Source organism: Neopelma chrysocephalum, unplaced genomic scaffold (genome assembly GCF_003984885.1).
Source record: "Neopelma chrysocephalum unplaced genomic scaffold, ASM398488v2 Primary Assembly neopelma1_253, whole genome shotgun sequence".
NCBI classification, from domain to species: domain Eukaryota; kingdom Metazoa; phylum Chordata; class Aves; order Passeriformes; family Pipridae; genus Neopelma; species Neopelma chrysocephalum.
The window spans coordinates 1,374,137-1,389,540 of NW_020897915.1; the positions used below are offsets into that span (position 1 = coordinate 1,374,137).

Here is a 15,404-nt window from a genome sequence, read left to right on the forward strand (position 1 = left end):
TGCAGCTTGAGGGTGTCCAGTAGGTGTTTTGCAGGCAGACAGGAGCACACCTCTGCCCGTGGTTGATGATTTTTGGCACTTCTTTTACTTTTGCTCTAAGTTGTTAGTGTTATTCTGGTTGTAAAGGGACTCCAAGGCTCTGTCAAAGCCCATGGCCAGTTTGAAAACTCACAGTGTGAAATGGCCCCTTGGTCACTCATCTCAGGGTGAAAATTATATAATATGATGAGGATAAATTGTCTTCATTTTTAAGGAGGAAAAACTACTGCCTGTAGTTGTGGCTGGCTGGTCCTGCATCCTGCTGAGGAGGGTCTTGGATTTGCCACGTGTAGTAAGAACCCACTCATTAGTGGGTGACAAACTGCATATTTCCAGGGCAGGGCTGAGTGTCCCTGCACATCTCCAGCGGGGTACCTGCCATTACTCATCACTCCTGAAAACTGTCACCTTCACTTTGCAGAACATCATCCATCGTGTTTCCTCGCACTCCTTGGAATGCACTAAGTAATCAAAAGGAGCAGCTGACAAAATAAATGAGGAAAGTGTGCTTTTTATAGGGACGTCGCCCAAAGGCCGTGATGGGCCCTCTGGGATGTGCCGCTTCTGCCCTTCAGGAGTGTTGATGTTCCCACTCACGGGGCAGCTGGCAGAAAGGGTCACTCCCATCCTTCGTGCACATGGACATGATCCCTCTGTCCTTGGCTTTGTTTGGTGCTATCTGTCTGCTTTCCTAATTAGCCATAGTCCTGCTACCTCTCCTACCAGACGTGATGCAAAATAAATGACCTAAGAATTCCCCCCAGAACATGGCTCATTAGTGATGGACCAAACATGAGGAAACCCAGGAGAAGGGCTGGTCAGAGCCCATCATGAGGTAGGCTAAATGATCTACCAGCTCCTTTCCCTTCACAGGGTGCAGGGCTGTGATTTGGGTCACACACCAAAGGTTCCCTGGCTCATACCCTGCAGCCACGCAGCTCCGAGTGCGGTCGGGCTCTCTGTGAGTCCACACACCCTTCCCGGTTATCCCACAATCCTCATGAACATATGGCTCTGTCAGTTGTCAAAAAATGTTGGACAGAGGCTTTGTGGTCAGCTTGATCTGTCCCATCTGGTCATCTGATCTCTTTGTTCTCTGGACTCGCATCCCTCCACTCGCTGTGGAGATAATTTGAGTAATGCTTCCCTTGTTCTTTTCGTTTTGCTGCGTCGTTATTTTCCCTGCTAGGAAGTGCAATCTTCTCCTTCTCCTTCTTGGCTTCAGGGATAAAAATGGTATGGCTTGACCCTGGCTGCCTGGAGAGATTTGTTTAGTCTTTCCTGTGTTGTGGAGCACACAGTGTGTGCAGAGCAGCAAACCTGTCCAAGTTCAGCGGGACGGTTTGCAACGGGGAAGAGATGAGAAATATCAGGATCCAACATGAAGATTTCGATTTCCTCAAGGTGAGCTGCATGGCAGGAGGTCTGTACCATGTTTTCTTCAGTCCACTCTGAGCCGTGGGTTTGTTGGAGCTTGTCTCTTCATTTCCAATGCGTCCAGCACCTTGCAGCGACTGGAGAAGGGATGAGGAGTCCCTGGGGGGGTCACGTCCATCGCAATTCCTCTCTCCTTTTTATCAGGCCTCTGTTCTTCCAGACCCAGCTTTGGCTGAACCCCGGTGAACTTCCCTTCCATCCCCGTGCTCTTCCCCCTTCCCCACCGGCGCGTTCGCAGCCGTGAACTTCCCGTGCCCGACCCAAGAGTGTCTCTGAGAGGTGCGATCCAAGTCGTGGCAGGAATGGCTGCAGCCGCAGGAAGGAGATCGCTGACCCACCCCTGGCTCCCACTCAATCTTCCTAATCAGGGCAGGAATGTCTGTGGATGCGAGTGCTCCCGGCTAAAGGCGCTGTGGCCACTTGGCTCCCCTCGGCGAGTGCTTCCTTTCTGAGCCATCCGTGCGGGTCACGCCGGGCAGAGCACGCCCTGCGCCCTGATGGATCAGCATGTTTTGCTGCAGTGGCACCAATGGTGAGGGAGAGGGTTGGGAGGAAGAGCAGGATGATACACAGACTGAGGAAGGCCTGCAGGGTGAGTCAGTGCCACTGCTGCTCCTACCTTTGTGCGTGGAGATGGGCTTCTTCTGCTAAAGGCAATTCCTCTGTCCACACTGAGAGTGTTCTGGGATGGTCCATCACGGCATCCAGTGCTGGTTTCTTGGTGTGAATTTGGAGGTTTTTGGTCAAATGGCAGCTGCTTTCCCCTGCTCTCTGTCGCATGATTGATCAACAAGGAGATAAGACCTTGCAAACAGGGGTGTCCTGTGTGCACATGAAGACACAGAGGACAAGGGGGAATGGCTTTTTGGCTGTAAGGGTGGTGAGGCACTGGCACAGGTTGTCCAGAGAAGCTGTGGCTGCCCCATCCCTGGAAGTGTCCAAGGCCAGGTTGGACGGGGCTTGGAGCAACCTGGTCTAGTGGAAGGTGTTCTGACCCATGGCAGGGGGTTGGGACAAGATGGTCTTTAAGGTCCCCTCCAACCCAACCCATTCTGTGATTCTGTGATCACCTTTCTCACCGAGATCCCCACCATGGCCTCAGCTGCTCCCAGCAAGTGAGATGCAGCCCCAGGGAGGAGGCTCAGGTGGATGTGCCCGAGTGGTGTGGCAGCAAAATTCTGCCCTCGATGGCTACAAACCCCGGCTGGCTGGGGTTCAGCCCCTCCTTGTGGTGGGTCTTGCTGCTGTGCTTGGAGGCTCAGGGCTCTCTGCATCCTGCAAAACTGGGGGCAGGTCCTGGTGTCAAAGCCTGTCGCCCTCCCAAAGCCAGTGGTGGAGTCCATGGGGCTCCACGCTGGAATAAGGCAAACAGGATTTAACCTTTGCTACGGCGTGTCCCAGCCAAGAGCTATTGTTAACAAACTTGGACCCCGTCCACTTGGCCGGGGTGGTTATAAGAGCGGAGAGTAAATAATCTGACATTAAAAATAAGTTAATATTTACAAACTCAGGGCCCGCTCCTGCTTCCATCGCCGTTGAGGAAAAGGGTTTTGCCGTGGGCTTCGCCCTCGGAGGAGCAGTGCCCTGCCACAGAACGGGTTGGAAAGTATAGCAGCGCAGCTAAAACCCCTGTAAGCAGATTTTACACCCTGGCCCGCAAATACAATGGCAGGTACTGTTAGAGCAGGGCCTGGAAAAAAACCTCCACTGAAAAGATCCCCTTTACACCTCCACGCAGGTCTGTGGAATGTGATTTCTTCATTTGCCTCAGTATTTTACCTAATAATTTAAGCTGACACCTCTGTGGTGGCATTTTTTTAACGTTAGAAAAGGTGGCATTTTTTAAATATTAGAAAAAAAAAATTTAAAAAAACGGCCCCCATATTTTTCCTCCTCCCAAGAGGATTTTTACCCCCTCCCTTTTTTTATATCATCATCTTTCCGGTGCTTCCACTCCCACAAAGACAGGGGCACGTGCTTGACTGTAAGTATCCCAGTAATCCTATTCACTCCATGGGTGTTTGAATGCTTCCAGTTCAATATGGATGCAGGCTTGCCAGCCCTGGGGCCTGGGCTCTCAATAACTAACTTCATTGATGGATCAAGCCAATGCCTAAGGATAACTCTGAGCTATCACGGAAGTCGGAGCTGGAAAAGACCAGCAAGTTCCTCCAGCCTGTCTCGTTGCCAGTGCAGTGCTCTCCATTATTTCTCATCAGGAGGGAGATCCAGTTCCCTGGATATTTGGTTTAGCTTGGACACATCTGCTAAGGTCTGCAGATTTCAGTCCAAAAAAAGGTTATTTTTTCAGTTATATTTTCAAGTATTTTTGGGAACTTTTTGCCAGAGTGTCCTTTATTTTTTTTCCCCTGTGCTTCCAAGATGCCTATTTAAGCAATTTTTCATGCACCTGTAATGTAGAGCCCTGCATATTTATTTTAGGGGAAAAGGTGCAGGGGATGAATGTCTCATTAGCACTGCTTTAATCACTTAATTTTGGAGGGAAGCTGCCAAACTCCGAGCTAGAGCATTGTGAGGAGAGTTTTCAGGGGATTTTATTTCTCCTGGAGTTTTCTTGGCAGGGACAGGTTGCAAAGAACTGGTAGCTGAGCGGGTGGTGGAATTATAATCCAAAAATTGTCCACTGGAATTGCCAGGTAACCACATGCACAGATAGCAGAGCTGTTCCCACATGCAGACGCAGCAAATTTCAGCTCCTCCTGTGGGACCTGCTCCCTGCTCCAGTGGTTTGTGTGTTGGGTGCAGGTGCTGGTTTCCTCTGTGCTGCTTCTTGTGGGGTCTGAGATCCCATAAATCGGTTGCAGAGGGAGGGAGAACAGCTCAGCAGAGCACAGCGAATGTGCTGTGGGGCATCAGAGCCTCTGCTAAAACCTGGGGGAATTTGGGAAAGAGCTGGGTGCTTCCTGTGCAAAGCTTTCTCCTCCTCCTCAAGAGCCTTGGAGGGGAATTTTGGGGCAGAGCTTTCCCTCTGCAGTGGGAAGGGGTCTGTGCACCATGCAAGGGGTGGAGAGGACAGAGCACGGGGCTGGTGTGGACAAGAGAGGGGAGGAACCCTAAAACATTCCCAGAGAACAGCAAATAGTTCAGCTGAGTGAGGAAGACCAGGTGGTGACTCCCGGGGTTCCTGGGAATGCCACACGAAAAGCATCCACCGCTGAATTGCAGAATGTTTTTTCACACATGAGGGAGGTTTGGCTCGAGGGAAACCCAGGACAGGAGTCTGTGGTGTCAAAAATGGTGCTCCTAGGCCAAGATCTATAATATATAACTTTAAGCAGGTAATAAAAAACCATAATAGATAACACATTATATATATAATTATATATCTCTAACTGTGTATATCTCTGAGTATATATTAAAACATTGTTTAGAAACCTTTTTTTTTTTTATTTTTAATTGATGTTTAGAGCAGAGTTCCAGACAACACTAAATTAATATTGCTGCTCGGCCTCTTGGGTGGTGTTAGCAGGGTTAATGGATGAACTATAACCTTTAAATTAGGCACAGGTGCAAAAGCAGATTTGATAAACACCACCCAGGAGGCGGAAGGTAAAGGTGAAAAGCAAAAATACTAATGCCTTGAGTATGTTGCTTTGCCTCTGTCCAAACAAGCAGGGCAGGAGGAGCAAAACACTCGAGTAGTTAAAAAGTTACAGATAAAAAGTGAGATTTTATATTGTTTTGGTATTTGGTCGCTGCGACCAACAAAGAATCATCTGGTAGTTTTATGATGATAATTTGGTCTGGGTTAATATTTAGGTATTGGAAGAGGTTACCCAGAGAAGCTGTGGCTGCCCCATCCCTGGAAGTGTTCAAGACCAGGTTGGACGGGGCTTGGAGCAACCTGGGATAGTGGAAGGTGTCCCTGTCCATGGCAGGGGGTTGGAACGAGATGGTTTTTAAGGTCTCTTCCAACCCAAACCATCCTGGGATTCTGTGATTTTTCCAGTCTCATGTAAATTGGAGGTTAATTTCAGGGGCTGATATTTCAACAGGGATAAACTGAAAATTTTCCATGTTTTTAACAAAGATAAGTATAACCTGAGCTGACCACCAAGCCAGTTATATCCCAAAGTTACTCCAAAAAAATGAAGCTTGAGCAAGGAATTAGCACTTGGAGACATCCAAGCAGTGCAGGCAGTTTCTGACCAGTATCCTGATTCACCAAGGGATAAGGGAGCCTCACAGATGTGGGAACTATTTAGGACAAGGTGTTGTTTCCAACAGTTTTGAAGGCACTCAGCTGCCTGCAATCAAGTCACTGGTTAGTTTTTGGGAGAATATAGCTGGTATTTTAGGTAGGAACAAAATGAAGTGGAGAATTCATAGGCATCTCTGGGAAGAACAAACATCAAGCTTATTTTGTTGTGCTGAAAAGCCTCATGCACTAGCTATTGATTATTCTGTGAGTGAGCTGACAAACACAATGTTATTTATGGGACACAAAATTTGCGTTTATTAAAAAAAGAAAAAGGAACAACAGTACACAAGTCATAACTAAAGGAGTTAGCACATGGAGTCAGCTTTATTTTTTCCTTTTTGGCCCATCCTCCCTGGTCTTTGACATGTCATTAGTCCATGCTGGGAGGGAGAAAGTGGAGCTGCACACACATGACCAGAAGATGTGATGTTGCAGTCCACGAGAAAAGAAACAGCCAGAAGAAATGTAGGAAAGCACTTGCTCAAGGAGCCTGTGCTACATCCAAGTTATGTAATGGGTGTCTCCTAAAATTAAAAATAGTGGTTGACCCAAGAGCCAGGAAACGCTTTTCCAAGTTTTGGTCATTTTCCCGTTCGTGCGGTTTTGTGAGACCATTTTAGAGTGTGGTGTTTGAGTTCTCCTGGATGCTTTATCACAGTCCCTTCTCTTTTCTGCTGGACTCAAGTCACAAGTCCTCCTGCCTTTGCAGAGCAGATGTTCCCCAAAAATGCCGTGTGGAAGGGCGTGATGACGGTAGAAGGTTCTCATTCTTCCCCTTGGCCAGGACTTGTAAGAAATTGCGGCTGGACTTGGCCACCCATTGATCATCAGCGCTTTCCTGTGGTGTTTTTACAGTAATCTTCTGGTAAGGTCAGTGCCCCTTTTGCTATGGCATTGCTCCTATGGCCAGGGAAAAGCACTAATTAGTTTTTTTCCTTCCTCAAGAGAGGAAAACAGAGAGGAAAGAAAAATCCACTCATGCCCCATAACCTCTCTGCCTGCTGCCAGCTTTCTTGTCATGGATGTGAAGAGGCCATCACCAGAAGATAGTTGAGATGTTCATTCCAAGAATTGGTATCTCCCCTTGCCAGATCCCTTCTGAAAACCCCTCCAAGGTAATTTTTTTTGATTTTTTTTTTTTCATTTTTATAGCTGCAGAGACAAAGACTGAGGAAGCAGCACCAAGAGAATCAGCATCTCCCTCTGCCCTAGGAATGGGACTGCAGCTCTGACGATCTGCAGATTGAAAAGAAGCAAAGCTGGAGGAAGAGGTGCCGTATAAAAAAATTTATGTATCTTTTCAAATAGTTGTAAAAAACCAGCTGAGCCTTGAGAAGACAAACCTTTCCTTGTAATCTCTTAAGTGTGATTATGTGCTTTGTCACCCAAATGTGCAAACACCATAACGCTTTTAAATTTAACCAAAATAATTCTAAGCCTTATCTGAGATGACTACATTAGAAAACAGTGAAAATGTTAATGCTAACAACGGGGGTTTTTTTTGTTCTCTAAATTCCTATCTTTAATTTAATATAACACACTGCTGTTTTAAAGGGATATTAATATTCTTTTCAAAGTGTTTGGGACTTTTACATAATTTAAAAAATATTTGCAGCTGTTTTGAATGTATCTGCAAGTACTGATAGACAAAAGGCATGGATATCCATAAGAACGTTGTCATAATACATTCCATATTAACGTAAGCAAAAAAGAATGCTTGCTCAGGAATACCAAAAAAGGTGATTGGAAGACCCACTTCTGTGGCCTTAACATCTTCCTGCTAAGCAAGTTACACTCCTTAATTTTTTTTTTCTTTTGCTGCATTCTTAATTGGTTACTTGCATCTGCCTTTTAGAATTAGCAGCTTTTTTGCATTTGGATCATCCATAGAGCTGAGCTTGGGCCATTTGTTTTAGATTTCCAGGAATGATTTATTTGTACTGTAATGGGATGGAATCATACAGTGTTTCCCCATTTGTTTTCAGACTTAGTTCAGGGTATGGTTTAAGCTCTCACAGTATATCTGGGAGTGCCGATTCCACCCTCGTGTCCAAGGCCCACAAATCTTTTCTTCCCCACTGTTTGCACCTTTCTCTCACTGCATAAAACTTGGGGTCCCAAAGTCAATAGTACATTAGGGGGGGAAAGGGGTGAGATTATCACAGATGCTGAAGAATTTACTCCTGGTTTAATCATTAAAGGATGGAGTGTGTGTGTGTCTAAATTACACGGTAATGAGCAGGGCAAAACCCTTCTCAAATAAATTTGTTTTCCCCTCCACGCTCTGCATTATTTTAGAAGTCCTGACAGAGGGTGGGATCTTACTTAGGCTTTGTGTTGGACATAGGCATAGCAGGAGAACCTCTTTGGGAGGGGATATCCACTAAAGTTACTTTATTTTCCTTCCTTTCCAGTCATTGGGATGCTGTATGGATTTAGAAGATAGCAGTCTTTTCCTATAATAACTGACAACTGTGGAAACCTAGAAAAATATGGTGTATGGGATCTCATGGAGCTGCCTTGTCAACTCCTCTTTCCACAGTAGGACTGGCTATAAAAAAAGACTTCTATTCCTTTTCATCTTCTGTTCTTCCAGCCTTTATGTTAAAAAAAGAGAAAAACCAACAAACCCAGAGCAGCAAACCAACAACAAATAATACTGGGGAAAAAAAGAGGGAAGCAACAATTTTTATGGCACACTCAAAGCTGCTTATGGCTGTGTTTGAGGGCAATTCCGTGTCCACGGTGCTTTATGGCAATTTTGTTGAGTTGTTGCACAGATCTGGGCTTATAATGAATGAACTGTCCCTCTCGCCGTGATAATAGAACATGAGAGTATAAAAACTTTGAAGTGCAGGAGGCAGCTGAAAAGAAAACAATAAACTATGTATATGAGACTAGCTTGTTGCCTGGTGATTAAGAGATGAGGACCCCGTAGGTCAGCTCCCTATAGGTACAAACAGATGTTTGCACTGTTTCACAGCTGCTAAATATGATATAAATCCAAAGAATTTCTCATGTTTTTATAAAGTTTAAAAAAAAAATACCCAGACAGCAAATTTTTGGTCATTCAGATACTCTTACCAAATGACATCTGGTTTCTGTACTGCTTATTTAAGCAATCCTTAAAAAAATGTTTGCCAAGGGGAATAACTCAAACCTTTTAGTTCTTCACCATATATAACTGTACAGTTTAGATTACAATGTAGCATGCAGAGTTTATTATAAGCAATGCAGTTCTTCATTTCTTAGCTAGCAAGTATTACTTTAAAGAAAATAGGATAAATATTATGTAATTAGTTCAGGGAAATTCATGTATAGTTACATTTCAGAGTACCCGGGTTTCAGATCCAAACGATGACAAAGAAAATGAATTGTTTCCATATGTTAGGAGATAGCCCGACAGTTACGAGTTAAGGCACAAAAATGCAATGGGGGCTCCCATTAAATGGGAATAAATGACTGCAGTAAGTGGAGGATTGGGATGGGAAGGTGCTCTGAAGGCACCGTCACGGCCGTCGGGACCAAAGGAGAAGGAGAAATGGGTGGATTCACCAGCGGGAGATCAACAAGTCTTGTGTTTTGGTGTGGGTTTCTACTCAAGCTGTTGGTTCATGCGCCCCTATTTGAGCATTCATGAGGTCTTTCTGGGCTCTCTGTGGTCTGAGAAAGGGTTGTGTCTACACTGGTGACATTCCTTCAAGGCATGTGCTAATGAGTCTGCCACTCCTACCTGGCCACCTACTATCACGGAGCACATGGGAACTTAATACCCTCAAACCCTTTATCCCTGTGCCAAAATTGGTTGATATTGGCTAATGGGCTCAGAAGTTATTTTCTTTGGGACTGAGAGGGGACAGACGGACTCGATCTTAGGGAACATAATTGCCTGCACCTCATGTCTGCTGGAAGCCAAGCTAAAAATCTCGGTATTAAGCTTATCATATAAATTATATATGCATGTATTTTACAGAGGAAGATTTATTGCCTTCAATATCTAGGCATTTCATGCTTTTGAAGTAATGCATATTTTGATCCAACAAATACTTACACTTTCAAGTCTCCCAGTGTACTGAGGGTCCAATAAGGCTGCTTTTTTTTTGAGAAAGATAAATCCCAAAGAGCTGAAGAACCAAAACTAGCCTATGATCTATGTGTTTTCTTTATGGCCTCTACTGCCATTACTATTTCAAAGGATTAAGGCTAGAAAGGGTGTACTGCCCATTAGGACCTTTGAATGCTGGTTATTGACCTATTCAACGTTCTCAGCTGCTGTGACTCAGTGACTTCCACCCTTTTTGAATTGGTGGATGTGCAACTTTTTCCAGTTGTTTTGGATCTAATGAGTATGCTTTTCTTCATTTCTTTTCACAGGCCTGTCTGTTAGTCTGCAGACAGGAATTTGCACGTCCACAGTGACCATAACATTAAATTTATCTGTATCTGTGGTCTTTCTCGAGGTGCCTGGTAATCAACAGCTTTCTTCTCTCTCTTTGTCCAGCAATTCCAGTGCAACAATTATCATGAATCATCCATTTTGTATATATCTCAATGACTGGTTGGGCTTATTTTCACATGAATACACACATCCCATAGCACTGCTTGGTAGCTTGAAGCAAAATGCGGTCATATGTTGTCCAGTAATGACATGATTGCATTTTTGTCTGTACTTTTTTTCTCTTCTTGATTTGGTCTGTTGCCACCATTGTGGGATGCACTGGACTAATTGCCCATCAGATGACAGGAGAACGTGCAAGTCCTTGAAAGTGGAAGCTTGGTTTGTATGGATGAGAATGGAACAAGCAGTGAGTTTATTCTCCTTTGTAAGCTATATTTTAAACCGTCTTTTGGGGTTGGGGCTGTTAATTTTGTTCCATGTTTGAGCAACACACTGGGATCCTCCCCCAGGGCAGAAGAGTCAAACCCTGCTGCAGTGCAAGTATTGCTGCAGTTGTAATTAGTGGTAATAACAACTGTTGTGGTAGCAATCTTAAGAAATATTAATAGTGGGACTGGTTTAATTACAATGGTCCTCATGCCTGTGGTGGTTTTACCCTTCCTCTTTCTAAAGCTCCTGCAGCTTGCTTTCATTTTATTACCAGTCTTATCAGACTGGATATTGCCCAAAGTGGTACATTTGAAGGGTATTTTCCTGACAAATAAACAAAACCCCCCAGTGGTTAATTTATATTATTCCTCTCCACTCTCTCTCCAGCCAAAACACAGATTTACTCCTCCTGCCACAGACCCACAACTTCCTGTTTAGTAGGAAACTTGATTAACTTGTTGGCTCCGTCAGTCCCGAAGGTCTTGCTTTTATTAGGGAGAAAATTGTTTGTTCTGCTTCCACAAGATTTCACTGGGAAGAATTGTTCACAGTCAGGTGTTCCAGGCACAGCTTTTAACTCGAGTTAAATAAGAGCAAACCACCACAGGGGCAATTTTTGGAGAAGACACGGTGCTTCAATGTTGCCTTAGGTGTTACCAAGCTGAGATAAACTCGGTTTGCAACTAGATGTGGTCACCTGGGAGGCACCACGCTTGCTCTAGTTTTTAAAAAGGTATGAGCATGTTTCAATATGTGAATGTTGTGTTTTGGTGGATTTTTTTGGTTTTGTTTTTGTTTTTGGTTTTTTTTGTGTGTGTGTTTTTGTTGTGGTTGGTTTTTTTTGTTGTTGTTTTTTGGGGGTTTTTTTTTTGGTCTGATTTAAATAAACAGACTAATTCTTGCAGGTGGAGAGAAATTAATCTTCTAGTTGTGTCTTGGCCTCTGCTGACCCTGTGAAACTCCAGCCAAGGGCCCAGAGGGATTGACCAGTTTTGTTTTCACTCCTGCTTTTCTTTCCTGCCCTGGTGTGCAGCGATGTGCTCTGGCAAGGGGCAGGGGGTACTGACAGTGTTTGGCACAGAGGAGGAAATCAAGAGCTTCACACCTCCTGAGAGCAGGTCTGGTTCCCCAGGCTTCAAACCAGAGACCTGCATTTGATGGAGGAATTATTTCTAAGTTTCGTAGGTCTTGGGAACATTTTATCCTAAAGTCACAGTGCCACCATATAAGAAAATATTGTTTTCTATATAATTCCTGGGAGGTTCTGTTCAAGTTTTTTTTTTTTTACTCTTTTGATGATGGGGTAAGCTTGACTTCTGCTACAGGAAAATACAAAAGTGGGAAAGAGGACTTTTGAGGTGAGGATTATGTCCATATATTATAGCAGACCCAGTAAGAACTTCATAAATCCTTAAAATATTACTCTTCCTGTAAGAAATGCAGTGTATTTGTGACGGTGCAACATGCTACCATGCATTCAACTGCGTGGTCTTTACTGGACATCCATAGGTAAGTACCATTTCTGTGTACATTACAGGATGGTCTAAAGCTTTTTAAACAAAATCAGACAGAGGTATTACTTTAGCAGAAAGCTTTTACATTGATTTAATGATGTTTGCAAATATTTCTGCAAGGATAAACATCTTTGAAGAAGCCAGTCTAAATAAAAAATGCTGCAGCAAACGAGGAATACCCTCACTGGGTGTACTCCAGCTGTTGGGGTTCACTGGATGAAAACCAAGTGATGACAGGCATTAAGTAGAAACTATCTTTTCTTAGTGATCATCACAGTAATCTGAAAAGGTGGAGAGGGGAACATCACAGGCTCTTCTGGGTCTAAACCCAAATTAGCATGAACACCATCAGCGCTTCTCGAGAAGCGAGCGCTCACCAACGCTCCACAGCCAGGCTACCGTGTCGTGTAAACATGTAATGTGATGCAACTTGTCTGCTGGTTGCAGACTGAGTTTGACATTTTTGCTTAATTCACCATAGCCATGTGAGGGGAGCGCACGCTTCACACAAATTCCACTTTGTTACTGCTCTGCACTGTTGCAGAGGCAGCACTTCTAATTAGAGACTATCTCCACATTTGGCTTGGCAGCCAAAATAAACTTCTAGGAGTTGCATGCTGCATGGCTTTTATCTCCACTCTGGTGGTGGGCTCTTTCCAGCAGTACAATTGCAAACACATATGGAGACCAAGGACATAAACATTTTGGGGTGGTGCTGGTGTTCAGTTACTGTCTCTCAGCATCGCTTTGGAAAGCCCCATCCAGCGAGGTTTCTCTTACACATGACTCTCCAGTAACATTGAGAGGGAAAAGGTTTCAGCCTGAGGAAAGGTTGGGAGCTGGGGTGTGTAAGAGCACGAGGAAAAGGAGCATATTGGTGAGAGGCTGTGGGGGAGTGACATGGGGGGTCTCATGCATCAATCTTGGGGGTCTGTGTACCAAGGCGAAAGACCAGCTTGTTTCAGGACATCTCACCTCACCTTGACCAAAATGACACCCAACAGAGGTAGAGAGGATGCCCACATTTTTGGTCACGTCACATGCCACCCATCTGCAGCCAAAGGTTGTTTTTGTACTGTGACTTGCAGGGGCCAGCTGCATTTGGGATGGGTTTTCAGGAGCTTTAAATGCGGCACTGAAATCAAGTACCAGAGTTCATCCTCTACACCTGCCCTTCTGTCGGTAACCCATTGAGTTAGACATTAAGGGAAACACAAGTTTTCTCCAGGTGGAAAAACATTGAGTGGTAACAGAGGAAAACGTAGCTTTGGACGATAAAACCCAAGACCAACGTGGTTCCCGAGCCTCCCGACTCCCTTTTGGAAGAAACAAAATCCCGGAGCAGCCCAGCATAGACAGAAATGTGCTCCTCGTGCTGTTTTATGCAGGGCTTCGTTATTTCTCCGCCACCAGAACCGATTGCAGTGACACCTCTGGAGCTGGGCAGACCTCACCCCGTGCCGAATTCCTTTCCGCTGAGGCGTGCCAGCAGCCCACCCCGCGCTCCAGATGTTGCTGCTCTCTGAGAAACAAGAGCTTAAAAAACCAGGCTCACCCTTCCTCCTGGGGTGAACCCAAAGACAGTCAGGGATGGAAAATTGCTACTCAGTACCATGAACAATGCACTTGGTCAAAGAGCAGTGCCAGCACTTTGTCTTAATAGAAGGGAAAGCCGAGACGCGCGGCACAAAAATCCGAACTGGCGGCGGCCAGAGACTTTAACATACATTGAAAACTATCCATGAAAGAGCACACTTAAACCAAGAGAAAAAGCCTGGAGGTCTATTTAGACAAACTGGAAAAGAGCAAGGGTTGGGGAAAAAAAAAAAAGATTGTGTGGCTTTAATAGGTTACATTTTTCCCAGTCTGTGTTTCACTTGTGTTTCTTTTATTGGCTTCTCATGAGCACATGCACCACAAAAACACACATATGCACAGGACTGTAAAAAAAAAAGATCTTATAATTTGCACACACAGGACCCAGTTTTGCAATTGCCCAGAAGTGTTGGAGTTCTGATCCTATAGAATTTTGGTCATCATTGAAGGTTTATGCAGAGGTGGATGTTGGACAGATCCTGGATATTTATGTGCTCAGTGTTGTGTGCTTTTGCAGAGCGAAGTGACTATACCACTGGCTTGTTGTCTTGTTCCCTGCTTTGTTTTCCTGCCTCCTCCTCCCACACTTCACAAATCAGGAGACTTTCTTCCTTGCTAGAGCCTGAAACACAACAGTCAGGAGTCAGGAAACACAACATCCTCCTTTTTCTGGGGCAAGGTGACTCAGGACTGATGTAGTAACTTACCAAAAATCACACTGGGAAAGTGTCTAGGCCAAGATGTGCACCTGGGATCTCACGTCCTGCTCTTGCACAATCATCCTCCCAACATTCTGAGCCCTCTCCCCACTGGGCTCCGCTCTGATCGGTCCCACTTCAGGTCCCAGCAGAGCTCAAGGCACTAAAATGCTGCTCCTGGCCAGGCTGGCAAGTGCTGTTGGAACACTGTCGTAGGGAAGTCGTCTGACAGTGAAATAAATGAGCTCTTCATTGCTGGGATGGTGACCAAGACCGGAAGGGAGTGCAGGGGACATCGGTCCGGATCCAGGCATTGTGTCCTTGGGTGCAATACCCTGCAGACACGGAGTGACAACATTTCTCCATGAAGAGTCTCATTAGCTACCAGGCCTCGATTTTCGGTGAGCTGTTGCTTGGTGGAAGGCGCTGGAATCTGGCCCGGAATAACCTTCCTCCAATTCCTTCCTCCCTGAAGCTGCAGGAGCCTTTCTGCACCCCCATTCCGCATGGCCAAGCCCAGGCCCCAGGAGACCAGTCCTGTGCACATCCCGAGCTCAGCACCAGCCCATAAATCTTGCTGCTGGATGCAGGCAGTGAAATATGAACAAAGGAAGCCACCATGCAGGGGGGGTGGGTAGGGTGGGGAATCGCTCTGGCACCCTCCTTGCTCGGAAAGAAGTGAGAAAACATGGCTTTGTGTTGCTGTTGTTGTAGTTGTTGTTTTATGGTTTCTGCAGATGCTTCCAATAAAAGAATTGTGAAACTATTCCCATCGGTGGCCTGTCCTCTACCCGCAGTAGTGACGGAGGAGATTGTTGGATTTCCGTCAGCAGAACAATTTGAGTGTGGACTCCACTACTACAAATATAAGAGAGCTCTCCATTTGCTGCCTGCCAAAGAAACAGGTGATTTTTTTATTTATTATTTTTGGATGCTGGCAAGTGATGATGATAATCAACTGCAACTCAAACGCATGTGTCCTAATACTTCTGTTAACATGACTTTCCTTCCTGGTCTGCGGTCTGCTGATGATGTTTAATAATCGGTGTTAATAATTAGTGTTCTGGGGC

General features: G+C 45.2%; 1 long non-coding RNA gene across 1 annotated transcript; it reads left to right on the forward strand.

Annotated features, from left to right (window-relative positions):
- The first annotated feature begins 6,153 nt into the window (after positions 1 to 6,153).
- LOC113977665 lies at positions 6,154 to 10,492 on the forward strand. The gene is made up of 3 exons (XR_003537385.1): positions 6,154 to 6,563; positions 6,644 to 6,813; positions 10,073 to 10,492. It is a non-coding gene; the product is annotated as an uncharacterized LOC113977665 (long non-coding RNA).
- Positions 10,493 to 15,404: the final 4,912 nt, after the last annotated feature.